This window comes from Uranotaenia lowii, chromosome 2 (genome assembly GCF_029784155.1).
Source record: "Uranotaenia lowii strain MFRU-FL chromosome 2, ASM2978415v1, whole genome shotgun sequence".
Lineage (NCBI taxonomy): Eukaryota > Metazoa > Arthropoda > Insecta > Diptera > Culicidae > Uranotaenia > Uranotaenia lowii.
In genome coordinates this window covers 268,985,895-269,003,319 of record NC_073692.1, presented here as the reverse complement: position 1 = coordinate 269,003,319, position 17,425 = coordinate 268,985,895, and positions in this window count along the sequence as shown.

Here is a 17,425-nt window from a genome sequence, read left to right as displayed (position 1 = left end):
GTTCATCTACCTAATGCCGGGTTGTATAAGTCAGTGAGCAGCAGATAGGCTTTTTGCAGGGGTTGTGATTAATCTTGAAACTATGCTAAGTTTCGTGGGCACAAAAAATGACGTTAGATGCAGCTGGGCATTGAACTTTTGAAGTTGGCTCTACTATGGCAATGAGATTGTTGCTTGTTTATTGCTGCTAGTTAGGTCCCAAATTATAAAACCTTTATGTTTCATCCGGGATACAAATTGAAAGAATTGTTTTTTTACATTGAAAAAATTGAATAAACTCACATTGAAAAATCGTTTTAAACAAACCCTGCAAGCGGAAATTTAACGGAATCATGAATAAATTGATTTTCGGCGATTTCAGTCACGTGACTGAAATCGCCGAAAATCAATTTATTCATTACCCATCCAGTCGATATTTAACGGAATCTTTCATTTATATTTACAATTTTTGATTACTTATGAAATCGATCTAGCATGGAAGTCTCGATCATCCGGTAGCGCGATCAAGTTTAGATGTCGCTTTTTGGTGTTTTTTTAACTGACGCCATCTTTCCACATCACTCCCTTTGTTGTGATGAGATTGACCATGGGAATTCCAATTCATGCAGCAACAAGAAATTTGGGACCTTATTTATGATACGAGACCGAGTAGGCAAGGAGGAATTTTTAAAAGACGTTGTCTTGATGAACAGTTCTAGCCACAGTGGGTGCAGTTCAACAAAAAATAATCAAAAACTGGTTTGTATAAATTATTTCATATCCAAGGCCAAAAAAGAAAATTGGCTTCTATTTTTATTTAAAATTATGCGGGTCTACTCGCCGTGAACACTGATTTCCGCGTCAAACGCCAAAAAAAAGAGCCATGGTGCCACTTTTATGTAGCCAAACGATCTCTGCCAAGACCAACGATCGGGCCTGCCGCGAACTCAAGCCAAAACTCAAGTCTCGTTATACAACCAAATAATGTCTGGCTGCAGCTGCCATGCCAAAGGAAACATTTGGCCCTCAACTTTCAGCCAGGTTATTGACCTGATTCGGCCGTTCAACAGCATAACTGTTTTTCGGGGGGCCTTTCGGCTGCAAAAATTAAAAACGAAAACAAAAGGAAACATGCGAGATTTAATAACTTGGGACCGGGTTGACTGGCTGGCTACCCATTGAGTTTTCTCACTGTGGTAACTGATCTGTTTTCACACTCGGACGGGGAGCGGATGCTGGGATCCTGTTTGGTAGCCCTGGCGAGAAAACGCAAAATGGCCGTCGCTGCCTGGGACCCTTTGGCAGGCTGCTGTACGCTACATACTTTTACGTTAACGAACTCTACGCGTAGCGCATATAATACAAGGTCAGATAACTGCATGTATCATGGGCGCGAGTGTTGAACTTTCGCTTTTTCGAATTTTGGCTGCTGGTCGAGATTGGCGAGCGAAATCAACTGCCGAAAAAGTTGTTCGCTTGACCTTTCCCTGAAAATTGGTTTGACTGTTTCGATTTGAAAACAGCAGCTGTGGGAAATCAAGTTTTAAAAAAGAAGTAAATAGCTCTGATTTTTGAGATCCGAGGGTTAATACTTAAAATGGGTAAATTACAAAATTATTTAGACTGTTTCTTAGAAAACTGCAAACTCTTAATTAGTTATTCTTATTAAGTAGATTTAAAAAAAAGGGCAACTTAGAGACTGTGAATGATTTTGTGTTCTTCAAAAAGTTACAGAGTAAACCTTTTTATGACTATTTTTCCTGTACAGCAAAATACGAGAATTTAAAAAAAATTTAAGACAAAGTTAATCGATTAGTTTATCAGTCTTATCGGTGAAAGTTATGTCCTTTCAAGTAAGAACATTTCAAGATTATGAAATTTTTCAGACGGATAGATAATTTGAATAATTATCCACACATCCAATAATTTTCCACACATCTTTCCTTATAGTTTTTAGATGGTTTGAAATATTATGAGGCGTTATAAGGAGGAGGCTCTTATACATTTTTTGCGTAGATCAAGAACTTATCGAGCACATGTAACCGAAATTGGCATGAAAATGAATTTATATTATCGATTTTGGTTAATATTTTTCGGTGAAAATTAAATCAAATCCAAACAACTTCTTTACGTTTCGGCTTACTATTTTGTTTCGGCCATCTTCAGGAAAACTGTATTTCATAAAATTTAAAAAATAATACTAGAATTTAATACAAAAAAATTAGAATGAAATTTTTACCCAATTTTTCGTCACTTTTATCTACACTAGAAGCACTTACATTTGTTTCGCCGTGTGCTTTCCTAACGGCTGTCTAACTTACTTTGAGTCAGATTTTTAACCGCTTCTAGTAGCTTGCGTTTTGCGTTCTTGGTGACGTCGTGCAGTCGGTTGTTGTCGTCGTGTTTGGGGTCGTCATTTTTGATTTCTTTCTCGAAAACTGTGGCGTCTCTCTTAGTTTTTTGATTATTGAGCTGTATATTTTAGAGATCTCGATAGTGTCTTGTTTTATGTTACTGTATTTCATTTTTTCAGTTTTATATGTAATGTTTCAGCAGTCTTTCTTCTTGGTTCACTCTCTCTAAGATATAAGCCTTTTCAAAATCAAATTTGTGGTTTTGTTCAAGAGCATCTAGACACCAAGTAAATAACTATTAATGGCCAGTTCCAAAGATCGCAATCTGTGCACCCGGCTTTTACGTAATATGACAGATGTGTTCAGATGGACAAAAAAATTTATGTTAAAACCGGATTTAAGAGATTATATTCTTCGAGATGCCTACTCATGAAATGGTTCCAACCAGATTCCAATATCTTTTTCCAGGTGAGTTTAAGTAAAATATCATGATTTTGCAAAGGTTTTGCTTCTGTGGTAAAAATAATAGATCAATACATGACATGACTGAAAAAAGTGTGCAAAGATAAAAAAGAGATTTTATGAAAAAGTAAGAGTATTTCTTGAAATCATTGAAAAATATTTTTTTCTATATTTTTATATCAAATGTCATATTAACACCTTCATTTCCTTCATAGAAAGTTTTTCGATCAAATGATTGGTTTTTAAAATACACACGTTTGTAACTGCCCGGATACTAAATTATCATAGCCTTATTCAAATAGTTCGTAGAAGCGTTATTATTCACTTTTATAAAGTTAATTTTAAACGATCACAAACACACAGAAGGGGGGCCAGGTTAAAACGGGTCTATCTCGGGGCTATGTAAACGAAATAAAAATGTTTTGTAATCAAAATGTAGGGTTTTTATTGCACTTTAAAGAAATAATAAGAAAAAAAATATTTCGATGTTTTTTTTATATAATTTCGAACTTTTCGTCTAGAACCACTCATCAAAGTTTGGACACCCTATTCACTGACCTCAGCGGCCATTTTGTTCCACAATCTTTTCATCTCAGTTGCTTTCCGAGTTGTCCTACCATTCTTCTTCATCTTCTGCTTGACAACTGCCCAAAATTTTGAGGGCAGTTGGGTGGGTTGATGTCTTTTTCGACAAAATCCACCCGTTGGCCCAATACCACTGTAGTACCTCCTAGCTGTAGTTGCAGCATGCCAAATCTGGCGTAAACTTTACTGGCCTTTTGTGAGATCTAATGTACGAAAAAAAATGTTTTTTAAGGCACTCCTCCTTGTACATTTCGGAGTCCATGGTCTTGTTTTTCACAAAAACCAGGGTTTTCGCCCGCAGCTGCAAATACCTTGCCAGATCAAACACTTTCTTACCAACTTATCGGCAAAAACGAATTTGAACTTAGCGGGGTCATCACCCCGACCAGTGCAGCTCACCACTGCAGTGGCTTTATAAAATTTTTGGCCAGGAACCTGCCCAAAATCCATCTTCACGTACGTTTCGTCATCCATGTGGATGCATCCGTCGTACTTCGCTGGAATCTTGTTGTATAAATAACTTCCAGACACGTCCTTTGGCTACTAAATTCTGCTTCAATGTCCGATTTGGTTGCTTACTGGCCCGATAGGATCGTATTCCTTCGCGTAGACTAATCCTTCTGACGGGGAAACCGGTCGGCGTTGAATTTCTTGGCGATGTCGTAGTCCGACTACCCTGTGTTTGCCTTGATCGTTCTCAACACCTTCAAATGCAATTTCTGATTCTTAGGTCCACTATAACGCTTGGTATGAACCTGCCAATCGATAGTATGCATCTAACGGAAACGTTTGAGAACGGTACACACGGTTGATTTGAGCATTTTTAACGATTTCGCGATTTTTTTGACCCAACCACGTCGATTTTTAACGTGGGTGTTCAAAATTTATTTTCGTCTCGCGGCTTCCATCACGTGTAACTTTTTTGGAACGAAACGAATTGTGATGAAATTTTCAGCACTGATAGAGGAAACATTTCCAAACAAAGTACTGTCAAAACATTCCAGATCCAACAACTAGGAGCGCAATGGTATAATAAACAGTGCGTCCAGATTCATGGTGATCCATGCTTTAATCATGCAAATTGAACTAAATTTGGCAGTGCAGGGTATTTGAGTACAAAATATTTGAGAATAATAATTTAAGTGAGACCCATTTCTTCTTTCACTAGGGCGATAGGAAGAGGGGGGGAAAACTTCTATACAATTTTTGGCATAACTCTAGAACTAATTGAACTAATAGAACAAAAATGGGGAGAGTATTTAGATACAAGAAAAATTTAGTGATTTGGTTCCGCTCACCGGAGAGAAAGGGGGAGGAAGGTGCTCATATTTTTTTCGCATACTTCGAGAATTTTCAAGAAAGAGGATTTGAGTACGAGAAATGATTTATTTCCCCTAATCGTCGCGAAAAGCCTCTTCGGAACTTATTTTTATGAAGATGAAAAATACAAAAAAAAGATACAATCATTGATTGATTTATTATCATAACTTACAACACACATTGCAATGCTCGTTGCTTAATGATTTCTCGTGCAAATTGCTTTTTTGGTGAAACGCTGCAAGTTTCGAGCAACGTTGTCAACAAGCTGTGAAAAAATGTCATTGCTTCGAGTGCTAAATTTACTATTTTGCTTTACTTACATGCTCCGTTGAGTTAAATTGAAACAAAAAAAAAACAATGATTCCCAGTGCTGTTGACCGACGATTGAATTTCAAATGCCAGTCACTTAAAATTCTAGTAATGAATGAGCAGATATTGGTAGATAGAACAATAGTTCTACCGCAATATCTGATTTCCTAAGGCGATTCTACCTTAGGGTGTCCGCCTTACCCGGTTTTCCCCTATGTCTAATGCTCAAAATTTGCGGAATAATAGTTGATAAGCTGAATTAGCTCGTGTGATCTCTGCACCCTTGCAAATAAATTGGTTGATGGAATGGGGAAAAAGGATTCGATCAGGATACACTTTTGACTAGTGTAATAATGTTGAAACGAATACTAAATTTCGTTACTACACTCTCCTGTTTTGTCCTTATGCTTAGCTTAGCTTAGCTTAGCTTGTTTGACTACTCATATCCACCTTAAATCATTAAGCCCGAAATGCTTTAATTAGTCATCAAAAATACCATTATTTTCTCATGGTGTTTGTAAAAACTTAATATTATATTGTATGAAATCATTCAATGCATTTCGAATTTCATGATCGCTGGCGTGGCTAAGTAGAACTAGTTCCACATTGCCAATGGTTGCTACTCCGTAATTGATCGAGGCCATCAATTTTGTACAAGGGCCAAAAGAATGCAGCTTGGGATTAGCAACACATTCTCAATGCACAAAACTCATGCTCTCTCTTTAAAAAAAAAAAAAAAGATCAATAACGGCGCCGGCCACGTCCTAGTAGTCAAAGAGGGATGAAGGAAGGATTATTAATAAGATACTTTTTAGGATCAACCATAAATCTGTTATTCCAGTTTTCTTCAAAAGCTTGTTCTAAAAAATTCTGAAACCACGATAAGTCAGTGTCACCAGCTATAGAAACCGTATATACGTCTGCGAATCTATATATTCAAGTATCAAAGGAAAGGTTTTCTTAGTAAGGGAGAGGTTTGGATCAGGAGCCATTTTTGGAAAATGGTGCGATCTTTGGTGGACCTCCTATTCTCCTAGACATTTCCTGAGGAAACTCTTAATATTTAATATCTTCGAGGTGTTTTTGATTAAAAACTTTAAAAAGAAAGGGAATAGTCAAATTGAATACAACAACAAAAAAATTCTACTATTAATTGATATTGAATTTCGCGTTGATGCCCTGTTTCCAAAAATCTGTGAAACTCTCGCAGATTAGTCATGGATATTAGCTTCGAGGAGGGAAGAAAGAGTTTGTTTCCCTATCATTATGTACTGATATTCTAAAATTTTGTTTTTAAATATCAAGATCCTCAAGGGTACAATAATATATGTATAAGATTATATAAAGGCGAATCTGATAACTTGTGTTTTAGTATCGATAAAAACTGCAAAGCTGAATAATTTAATTTGAATATCATAAGCCAAATTTTGAAATCTATGATCCAATTATTTTATTAAAAGAGAATAAGACTCTTAACAAAAATTTGAAAAGTTATAGCATGTTTTCTTTTTTAAAACTTTACCACAAATGGGTCTCATTGTTATCCTAATCACGAGAAGCAAAAGTTAGTATTTTGAATACGTTGTATCTTTCGTTATTCAAACTCCAAAAACATTTTTTGTAAAATTTCAGGTCTATAAGATTACGGAAGTTTATCATAAAAACTATAAAAAATACAGAAGCTACCCGAGCAGACTTTTATGGCAAAATTATAGCAAATTTTGCTATCACGCCCCGAGAGCCGAATTTGCTCTCATTTTGCTTGACATAAGGTGGTACACAGCAAAAATGAGAGCACAAATTTTCATACATGGTTAGCAAAATGATACCAAATTTTGCTAAAACTGAGGCCCCAACTACAGCTGGTTTTCTGAGAGCTTGGAGAGCACAATGATGTCAATATAAGGCATCACACATTTTTCAACGATAGCAAATAATGATATCAATATGCTCTCAAATATTTCGTAAAATGAGGTGTGGTTTAGGTCTCTTTTACAATAAAATCTGACATCACGTTGCTAATCGCGCACGAAAATTTTGCTTTCATTTTTGTTGTGTACCACCTTACGTCAAGCAAAATAAGAGCAAATTTCACATCCAAGGCGTGATAGCAAATTTCTGTGTTTCATATTTTAACAATCTAAAAATGCAAAAATGTGCCAAATAACGTCAACTTTTGAATTCTGAAAATTAATCTGATGTGACTTAAACAATTTTGACGATTCTTTAATTCAAAAGTACGGTTTTTACACCACTTTTTAACATACATAAAAAAATATATCCTTATGTGCAACTTACAGCTTCTAACTTCAGCTTTCTTGGACAATAAGTGAATTTATATTTAGCATTCCGTAGTTGGTCTATAGTTTTTTCCAGAAGCATGTTTTTTCGTATTTTTCTAAGATTTTGAAAAACTGAATACTGTTGTTTGTAGGTGAATGATGTCTGAGTATCATATTTTAGTTATATTACGAGGTTTCCAAAGGTATACATTCCGTTTAAATCAGATGAGAAATATGAGAGCTTTAGTGGTTTTAATTTAGGAAGGTCAAATTGACACTCAAGGTCTGATTAGGGAGTTTTTTCTGGACTTTTTGGGTGCGTCCATAAAAGAAATAATGATGCAAAATTGAAGATTTTAAGAATTAATTTAGGGTCCCCGAAAAAAATGTATTATTTTGATGTACCCGAATAAAGTTACAAGCAGCCAAACTTCCAATAGTGTCATTTCGACATTTAAGAGCGGATTAGGGTTAAAACATGCAAATTTCGAAAAATTTACCGCAACAAAACTTGAAGCTATGTATCTTATAGTTAACATTGGCGTGTTCAAATTATAGCGTATACAGTATAGCAATGGTTTATAATATTATCTTCAAATGGTATGAAACTACGCGCCCGTGAAAACGATGAACTTAATGATATCGTATTTCAGCAATGATTGCATAAATGAAGGCGATTTTCACTATACACGATAATGCACCTCTACCTCTATTAAGCAAGAAGTTGTGAAAATCGCCTTCACTTATGCAATCACAGTTTATTGCGATATTCATAATACATGAATATGTTCATAATATTAGTTCATGGTAGGAAGGATATTCATGATATACTATCCTATACTACACATTCTAAACGCCTCAATGATTCGTGATTTAATTTAAAAAAAAGGTACTCACTATTTACGTGCTTCTTAGTCATATCAGCACCAACATGTGAAAAGGGTATTAAAGACCAAAGTAAACAAAGCCGTTTTTCAGTGGATTCAAATAGCCCAATATAAGCTCTACTTAACATAAAAACCGTTTTTAGTTTTTCAGTTTTGGTAAGATTTGTGATGCAGTTTGAGCAAAGGATCTAGAAAAATTAGAGCCATAAAATGACATTTTCCTCACACAGTTTGTTTTATACACCCTTTACTCCACAACATAGCAAACGGTCTAGACTAGTCGCCAAACATTAAAATGGGAAGAATGCGGAAAGCTTTTCACTCACTCCTATAACGAGAACCATAAGCCTTCGTCCAAAAATAGGGGAAATTTTATATCCATCTCACTCACATATATGAGACATACAGTACAAAGCAAAGGTGTATAAAACATTTAGACGAATTTCATACTCCAGCTAGGGTCTATGAACAATTGCGAGCTATTTTTACATAATAACACCGACCTATCGATAAAAAACATATTTAAAATGATCCTACGCACCGTTTTGACCATATAAGACTTGGAAGATTCCTCGTAAATTTTAATTAGCGATTTAAAAAAGATTGAAAAATTTTCAAACGCGTTTTCCTCGAAACGTCATAAATAAAAGACATTGAAAAAAAAAACATAGACCCTTTTCACGTGTTGGTGCTGATATCTTGTATTGGGCTCCCGATATGTTGACAAAACAGGAAGCCCCAGGACAAAACTAATTGATATCCAAGATTAAAAAAAAGGAAATAAAACTCTTACCTTTTTCGCAGAAATGATCAACCAGTACCTCTTGCCTCCTTTGGGTCATTCATTATCTTGAGTCCCTCTAAAAGCCACAGTCATCATGGGACCAATATTAATCAATGCTCGCTGTCGCTGTCGCTGAAAAATAATTGTTAAAATGAGTGTCGACTTACTTTCTATAATATAATATATTATAATATGGATTAAATCCATTGAAGGTAGGCCCAGAAGCTCGTGGCGGCGTAGTCTAGCCGCTGGAATCCACACAGTTGACGAGAACATTGGCTGGCAGCAAGTGAAGACCCTGGCTCCGGATCGCCAGCAGTGGAGATCTTTTATCTCAGCCCTTTGAGCCGGTTGTTGATTGATGGTCACGCTGGTAACGAAGAGGAGCAACCGGTGGCATAGGAACCATTTTTGTAACCCGAACCGAACCATCCCCGCAGCAATCGGGATAAATCCTCCCAGAAAATCCCGTACAAAACAAAACTTCGCGCAGCAAATCAAAACAATAACAACATTGACGTAATACACTCTAACAAAATTTAACTCAACATTAGGTTATGCCTGGGAACAAAACTGAGTTGCATTTTATGAACTCAAAATATTTTTAAAATTCACTACTCGAGATAAAATGAATAGTATTTATTACACTTTTTTAGAATTGTAATAACCATGAATATTTATTTGTACATACACAGAACTACTAAATATTATAAAAATTGGTATATTTTTGTATGATTAAGGTAGTAACATCTCATTTAAATTTAAAATCACATAAAGAATGAAAAAAAGAATTCAATTTTCGATCATTTGTACACTTCCATGTAATCGTATTGAAATTTCAAAATTTTAATAATTTTGGAAGATTTTCTGTTTGAAAGAATCACTGAAGAAAAGAAACAGGCAAAAATATTCATTGCAAGTAACCGACAAATGCTTGCATCTTATCTGCCCCTAAAACACAAAGTGTTTTTCAAAAATGGAACGACACCGAAAACAGTATCAAAAACTGCTACTTTTCAACACTTTTTTTGCTTACAAATGCACAGTTTACAACCTCCTAGAACTGAATTTTTCAGTCATTGACATGTTCGTCCACATGCGGTTATTTGTTGAGATGTGCTCATGCTAATTAATGAATTTTAATGGAATTTTACGAATCCGCATAATATTGTGTATGTGACTCGTTGCAAAACTCGATTTTATCAGCACCCGATGTAACCTTACGACTCGCGCTGAAAAAATTACTTTTTAAAACGTGTTGTATAAATAACTATTTTGACTTTTATGAACGATATCTTTGATAAGACTCAAAACAACATTTTCAAACCTTTTCAGTTGTGTTGCTTGAATTGGTAAATCTTTTTTTTACTTTTCGATTAAAACGATGATTTTGATACAGGAGTTTAAATAGTTAAAAACAAACATTTGAAGCTCAAGATTAGAAAAAAGAACCTTATTCGGCTCTCACCAAATTTTTTGATTTAAGATCTGAGTTACCGGTGTTCGAATTGATTCATAAACATTATTTAAAAAAAATATATGGACAGCTCATCAATGCCTACTTTTGCTATCAATTTTTGTTTTTAATCAGGAGTAAATTAATACATTCTTTCTGGGTTATCCTTTAATTTCGATTTAAAATTTTTATTTGGTCAAAATTAGGGACTTCGCAATGATGCTTAACTTTGCCATTGGTTTAGTTTTACAGCAAATGATATTTAAAGTTGGTCTCGGGTTTGCATTTTATAAGAAAAAAAAGGACACCTCCATAATGCCTACTTTTGCTATCAAGTTAAATTCTATACCAAATTTTGCTCACTATTTGCTGTTGATACCTAAATGTGGTCTTATCTTGCTGTAAAATCTAAATGTATGAGACCTCAATTATGCCTAATTTTGCTTTCGTACAAAATTCAATAGCAAAAGATGCTATCAAGTTGCTGTTGACATCTTATAATGCTTTCACTTTGCTATCAATTTGGGCATCAAAGTCTGCTCGGGTAAACAAAACTTCTTATGCATATGCATAATGCATTTTTCTCGTGAGCAACTGAATCAATCTTGAGAACATGTAATCAAATAGAAATTGGTGGGTACTTAGCTTAGAATCTTCTCGACTGGCGAATTTTAGAAATCTGATGCTTTCTCCCTCATCTGAAGTGTCCAGTCCAGGGTATTCCGGGTAATATATTTTGCTGGGAGCTTAGCGTAAATCAAACGGATTGTTGCATTACCGACCATTGAGTGCAATCTTCCAAGGTTAAACAGGAACTTTGCATTGTTCATTAACACCGAAATTTTGTGTATTCACTTCGACCGCTTCACCAATCTGATGATCTTGGTTGCATTAACTAATTTCGCCAGGGATTTGATAGGTTCTTCAAATATTGGACCAACTTCAAATAATTTTTCGATTTTTTTTCACGTCTTGTCACAACAAAGGATTGCTTCGATTCGATCCTCCGGTTTTGTCCTTATGAAACTCAAAAATTGGATGTAAATTGAAATTTATCAACGATTGCATTTGAGTACTATTACTATTCTTTTTTATATTTTACCATTTTGTTTTTTTTTTTTTTAATATTTTTGCGATTGACGAACTATTGGAGAGTACCTGTAATTCTACATATTTTTATACTGCAGTATTTTACGATTTATGATCTTGAAAAGGTTGAAATTCAAGAAATACACATAAAAAGTCAGATGAATGAATATTTCGTTTAAAAACTGACGTAAACATTATTTTACTGAATTCTAAAATTATTTAGAGAATGATTCCATCAGGAGCATCGTTGAAATCACATGATTAAATTGCAAATTACTCAAAATGGAATTGATAACGTGATTACCTATAAAACGATGTATAACTGCATAAAAGTTGCTCACTTATCTTTTCCATTTTTTCTTGTTTTCTGGCAACTTATAAATTAATAACTGCAAAGAAGAAATTATAGAAAACTTAGCTGCGTGCATCCATTATTTTCAATGAAGATTCTTCCGAGAAATTGATCGTATTGAAGATAACAGGTTCCTGGTCTTGGACATCTAACTACACGACTGCTCTCATTTACGACTGCGCAACTCTGCACTGTACATTTAATTTCATATCGAAAATGATAATTTAGACAATTTATCCAATCGATGATCAGAGATGTGTTATAAAGAATTTTTATTGAATTCAAAAAACAAGAAATACTTTTAAGCATATTTGTATTTGCCGCTTAAAACAAATTGGTATTTGGGGAGAATAACAAAGTGTTAAATTCCCATAAAAAAGCTTAGAACAAATTATGTTCTGACTCAATCTACCTGCAAAAGTATGATGATGTTTTGAAATTGCTTGCTCGTAAAACGCATCGATTATCCCATTTTTTAGTAGGAAAAACCAAATAACACTGTTCAAAACTTTGGGTAACCAATTCTGTGCTCCATAGCCTTCCTTAACATTTTGTGTCACTCAATTCTCTTGAAAGGATTTTTCTAGTTAGAAGCAAAAATTCACAGTGCAAACTTGAAGATATAAAAAATTACAAGTTACAAAAATATAACTTATGGAAACAAACAGAAATTAATCCTTATTGGATCTTAGTATTTTTTAATCCTTTATAAACAATAAAATACAGAATTGGGATCTCAGTTGAACTTCATGTTTTAAAGATCCATTGAATCTAAGCGAACAGCTTTCGAAGATATTATGGCTTGCATCTTACAAAAAAAATGTATAAAATGATCGGGATTAGATTTCATAACCATTGAAATAGCAGTTACAATTATCGAATGCAAAGGAAATTTTTATCTTCTCTACTTGAATGGTGAATTCTGAATTGACGATTTTTTTTTGCTTTTTCACTTTTTATTTAAATAAAACTCAATAAATAGGTATCATTATAAAATAGAAGAGTAACTTAGTGTGGAAAAGCAAGCGCTGTTTAAATTGTGTCACAAAATTGCATGGTTTACAGGATGTGATTAATCTATGACCTATTGAGCCTAGTTGATTCGGTAATATTGATAAATTAAACAACATTGATCTACTTTGTCAACGTCAACCGAGTCACACCTTCAATTTTGTCTAGGAAGCTGCTGCATTAGAAAACCATCACGATCACTATGGAGTATTCCTAAACGGCAAGCAGAGATCTCCGAGCCGATCGTTTGAAGTGTGCAAAATGTTCATTGATTTAAGCTTTTGAAACTCGAGCGATTCCCCCGGGGCGATTGGGGTTTATTTTTCTTCTTGTAGGCCTCCGTCTGCTGTACGGGTCTCGGCGGCTGTCAACCCAAATTATAGGTACACCAATACTTCGAGCTCTGTTGTGAGGGGGCAGAGCTCACATTAGACTTTCAAATGTATGGGTTGGGAAAACAGTGAATGCAGAATTACTAGATGTCAGTTACATTAACTTGCTGCTCGATTGTTGCACAATAAATTTCGGTTTCAATGACGCTCGGTCAATGTTCTCAAGCTCAAGTCGTCGTCGGCTCGGCTCGATTCGAGAGGAAAAAAATGCCAGCCGTTTGTTGTTTGTTAGTTAAGGTTGACTTTGCCCAGATGAATCTTTCGCACAGCGAATAGAGCTATTTGGGAGAGCGGGAACTTGGCTTGAAACCTACTACCTACTACCAACTAGATACTCCTCCACCACACACTGACTGACTGTTACCCAGTTGGTGCAGCATCCACCACATCGTACAGCTGACATCTCATCTGATGCTAAAATCATCTAATCTAGAGCTTGAGCTAGGGTTTGGGTGGCATTATTCGCCATTGCTTGCTCGCTGATGCCGCGACCGAGATTTTAGAATGTGCAATTTAGGATCGGCAAAGTATACTTAGCTGCTGGTGCCAACATCCATTCGTGGCCGGTGATTATGTGGCCGTTTTGTTGTGGTTCATGATTTATGCCTGCAAGGTTAAGCGGTTCACTTATGCGAATTTTTACAAAATTTCGCTGTCAACGATGTAACGAGTTTTTGCCGTTGGGAATTAGTACGAACACTTGCGCATGCAAAATTTAATTTCATGTCGTTTCTATTCCTTTAGATACCGATACCGAGTACAGCGTGCGCCATCAGGATGTATCCGATTTGAAAGTCGAATAACTCCGCACAATTTCGAAACGTAAGAACAAGAAACACAAAATAAAATTGAGGCTAAAATTGATTTCTTGTAAAATATGTAATGATATAAACGCTTTGATTTATAATCAAAGTGATTATTAATAAAGTTATGGATATTTTAGTTTTTGTTAGTTATGTTGACTATATTAAGTAGTAAATACCTGTCACATGGCTACCAGCTTGTTGGTGTGTTAGTAAGTTTTTGTGTTTGAGTAATTGGTTTCAAATTCAGATATTTTTTAGTTACACTTCTTAATTGATAACCCATTCTAAAGACGAGGTAAGGTTTTTGAGATTCAATATTTGAGTATCGATTTTTGTATCAGTTCGAAATAAAAAATGAATTTCAATTCATTAACGTAATATACCTAGTGTTATAAAATGCAGTGTCTTAGGTCTAGGTCAGTGGTCGGCAACCTTGTGAGTCAGAAGAGCCAAAAAATTGTAATTTTCAAAATTTCAAAGTGTGAAAGAGCCACATTAAAGTTTTATTGTTTTTGTTTTTAACAAAAAAAAAAACAAATTATATGAATGATCAATTAACGTAAGTTTAACGAAAATTTCTTTAAAATCATATACAGTTCTTTCTATCTCTTGGATATTTTTTTTAATAACTCTTTCTGATTACCATTAAGTACATGGATTATTTTCTGGAGCGTCAATTCTTCCAACATTGTGTGATTTTACATCAATTTCAACGCGTTGGCAAACATCGGGTCAAGACAATTTAAAATCTAAATCAAGCTTAAATGAACACTTTGCATGATGTTAAAGTGCAAAAGTTGAACATATTAACATGAGCAGATTATTTATAATTTCTTCGGCAAAGAAAAGCTTTTAAAAAATTCTTTAATTATCAAGCATTTTCATGACATTTTCCCAGATTTAGTTAATCCCAATTTCAAAATTAGGTGGTTAAAATTGACTGAAATTAATTTAGCCAAAAATTTAAACCTTCAAAATCATGCTCGTGGTGACATAAAGCGAACGTGTCTTCAGAATTTTAGGCATCTGCTAAATTAAAAAATCACTGCCACATGTCACAGTATTGTTTGACCAATTGAATGAAGAATGAAATTCAGTACATTGCAGATTATTCATCAATGCTTTCTGAAAAATCTGTGGTTTGACCAGTATAAATCTGTGATAATGTGATTATGTAAAATTCGTTGGAAATAATAGAGAAACAATACAAAATGTACTGGCAAAGTTGACATACAAAATGTACTGGCAAAGTGACGAAGTTTTCAAATAGATTTTCATAATTGAAATTTTCATTCCATTTCAATGCTGATTCAAGTTTGCAAAGCTGTCAAACTTTCATATGTAGTTCTCAATTCTTAGTTTTGAAATTTTGTATTTGAATTATGAGTATCATTTCACGTTACGGGTTAAAACCCGTTATTTATTGAGTTAAGTTTCTGTACATATCCAGGCCCGGCAAATCCGGGTATTGGCCGAGGGGCAAAGAATCACGCAAGTAGTTCAAGAAGCTGTTTACAAAACAAAAGCCCTACTCACATTTTCACCAACTATTTAATTTTTTCTACCCAAAGCGCTCTAGCTTTGATTTTCCGACCTATCAATACTCTCATCAATATTTCTGTCAATATTACTGCCTGAAAATATTCTTCTTTGAATTTCATAACTCGCCGAAATGCCAAAATTTAAATAAGAAATTTTAAACTCATCAGGTAATATCCGGGGAAATCCAGCAAAAATCTAAATTTATCCATGAAAAGGCAAGAGAAAAACTGAAAAATAAACACATTTTCCATTTTTTTTCTATGAAAATCCGGGCAAGCCCGGTTGAAACCGGCCAATCTGGATGCTTTTGAGGTATCTATATTCAGATATATTAAATTATCGTTTTCAATTTAAAGAATACGATTGCATGAAGGTGGTTTTTCCGATGTTTTAATGTTGGTACGCGTCGAAGTTTTAAATTTTACATCAAAATGGTTGATTAATTTATATGCGGTTTTGAAAATTTTAACTGAATAATTTTCATAGAGAACAAAAATTGATTGCGAATTAGCGCCGATGTGGTCTAGTGGATAGGCTGGCGCGAGTCTGGTATTGGTACGCCAGGCGTACTGGGTTCGATTCCCGGTATCGGCAAGAAAAACTTTTGGGTTCGAATCCCATAAGCGGGCCGACAGGTAAGATGTGTTTCATTATATAACTGACTATATAATTGGAATGTTCAATCAGTTGCCAGCTGGCCAGGTATATACACGGATGCCGGAATACCTGTAAGTAAACTAGCCCACCTGATTGATTCGTTCTTCCAAAATATACCTACATCAACATACGCAATACATTCACCACATAACAGTTCATACGAAGCCATGGGGTCCGGGTATGGTGGCGCGCTGCATTGGAGATTTGTCGAACTTAATAATCTAAGGAATGTATGTGAACCCATACTTTGGCAGAAACTGCGGTGAATCCGTGCACCCATGGTGGATTACCAACATACATACAACATACAGAACAAAAATTGATTGCGAGTGCTTAAAATATAACATTTGATGATGGTTACGTTGTTTAGTAAAAAACAGAGGCTATCTAAGAAATACTTTTTTGCAAATGATAAGCTTTGATTTTCCTGTTAGCTACAGCTCAACTTTTGTGTTCTATTGATTCAAAAATATACACTCGTTTTAGGAATCAATAATTTTATTTTCGTTTTTTTTTTTTGAAAACGATAGCTATTCTTTGCATTTACGGTAATTGATAAAAATCTTGATCTCTATGCTGATGCTTCAAAAACAGTGAAAGCAAAAAATTTTAAAATAAAGCTTCAAAAAAAAATTTATTTTGCCATTTGATCCTTTTCGCATGTTCATTCAGCGGATGCAGTTTAAAAATTTTCTTCTTGACTTATGAAATTCGAGTGCCTGATTACAAGACTCAATTATCGGTTGAGCACGATTTTTCAAATGTTTAATTCAAAAATAAATATAAAATATTTCCGTAGTGAGCCAAAGAGCCGCAGCTTTATATCCAAAGAGCCGTATGTGGCTCGCGAGCCACTCTAGGCCCAAGACATTTCATTTTAAGATACTATATGACTTTCACAAATTAAAACTAATTATTATAATTGTAAATTATGATTTGCAATTCATTAAACCTTATGTATTGCAACTCAAATCTTGACACTCAAAAACCATACCTCGTCTATGGAACGAGTTTTTTTAGTAGTGTAACTGAACAGAATTTGAAACCAACAATTTTGATTTCAATATTTATTTATTGAATACTTATCTAACACATCAACAATTTGGTAGTCATATGACAGGTGATAAGGGTCTTCAAAATGCTCAGCTCTACATTCAA